The sequence below is a fragment of the Tarenaya hassleriana genome, unplaced genomic scaffold (assembly GCF_000463585.1).
Source record: "Tarenaya hassleriana unplaced genomic scaffold, ASM46358v1 Cleome8, whole genome shotgun sequence".
In the NCBI taxonomy this organism is placed as follows: domain Eukaryota; kingdom Viridiplantae; phylum Streptophyta; class Magnoliopsida; order Brassicales; family Cleomaceae; genus Tarenaya; species Tarenaya hassleriana.
In genome coordinates this window covers 1,594,144-1,595,752 of record NW_010970490.1, presented here as the reverse complement: position 1 = coordinate 1,595,752, position 1,609 = coordinate 1,594,144, and positions in this window count along the sequence as shown.

The following is a 1,609-nucleotide window of genomic DNA, read 5'->3' as shown; positions in this document are numbered from 1 at the left end:
AGAGCGTCGACCACTATGTTAGCCTTCCACGGATGGTAGGCTATCTCCAGATCGTAATCTGCAATCAGCTCCAACCATCTCCGATGTCTCAGATTCAGAGCCTTCTGAGATATTACATAAGCCAAGTTTTTGTGATCCGTGTTGAGGTTAACTTTCTTTCCGTACAGATACGATCTCCAGAATTTTAGCGCGTGAACTACCGCCGCTAACTCCATATCATGTGTCGGGTAGTTTCCTCATGTTTCTTCAGCTGCCTCGACGCGTAAGCGATCACGTGTCCCTCCTGCATCAACACGCAACCGAGTCTGTGCTTGGATGCGTCACTATATACCTCGTACAACATTCCCGGACGTGGTAATGCCAGGATTGGCGCTGATGTCAATCTCCTCTTCAACTCTCCGAAGCTCTTCTCGCAGTCTGCCGTCCACTCGAATCTGACGTTCTTTCCTGTCAGATTCGTCAAGGGTCTAGCGATTTTGGCGAATCCTTCGACGAATCATCGGTAATAGCCGGCTAGCCCCAAGAAGCTCCTGACTTCCGTCACAGAAGTCGTGGACTGCTACTCCATGACGGCCTGGATCTTTGCCGGATCGACCTGAATGCACTGGGCTGATACCACATGTCCCAGGAATCCAATCTCCTGTAACCAAAAGCTGCAATTACTGAACTTTGCATACAGTCGGTTCTCCCTTAGTCTCGGCAATATCTTCCGCTGGTGCTCCTCATGTGTCTGTGGATCCGGTGAATAGATAAGGAGGTCATCGATGAAAATGATGACGAACTCATCCAGATAGTCCATGAACACACGGTTCATCAGTTGCATGAACACCGCGGGCGCGTTCGTGAGTTCGAAAGGCATGATCACGAACCCGAAGTGTCCCTATCTCGTCTGGAATGCCGTCTTCTGTATGTCATCCTCCTTGATCCGAATTTGGGGATATCCGGATCGTAGATCGATATTCGAATACCATTGGGCTCCCTGTAGCTGGTCCAGCAACTCGTCAATCCTCGGTAACGGATACTGATTCTTGATAGTCACTTGGTTGAGCCCTCGATAATCGATGTACAAATGCATACTCCCGTCATTTTTCTTCACGAAGAGTACTGGTGTTCCCCACGGTGAACCGTTGGGCGTATAGACCTTTTTCATTTATCCGTTCAACTACTCCTTCAATTCGATCATCTCAATCGGTGTTATCCGGTATAGAGCCTTGGTGATTGACTCTGTACCCGGTAGTATATCAGTGGTGAAATCCATTTTTTTCCCCTAGACAGAAATTCTGACAAGTCATCAGGGAAAAGCATTAGAAAGTCTCGGGTAACCGGTGTGTCCTCCAATCTATGCTTCCGGTAACAAGGAATGCACGGTTGCTCTTCTTGATTATCTTCCTTTCGGTCCTTCGTATTGGACTTAAGGGGGTCCACTGCTAATGTCAATATAGTTGGCGAGCGAGATAAGTCCTCCCCCTTTGTCTTAAACCTCCCACTCGGGGTGGATTGGCACAGGTTCCTTTAGGTACTGCTATAGGGCTTCTTAGGGATTTTGGAATTAGTTCCCTAATTCCAATCCCTTAGTATAGACATTGGACTTAATTTTTGGAAATTGTTG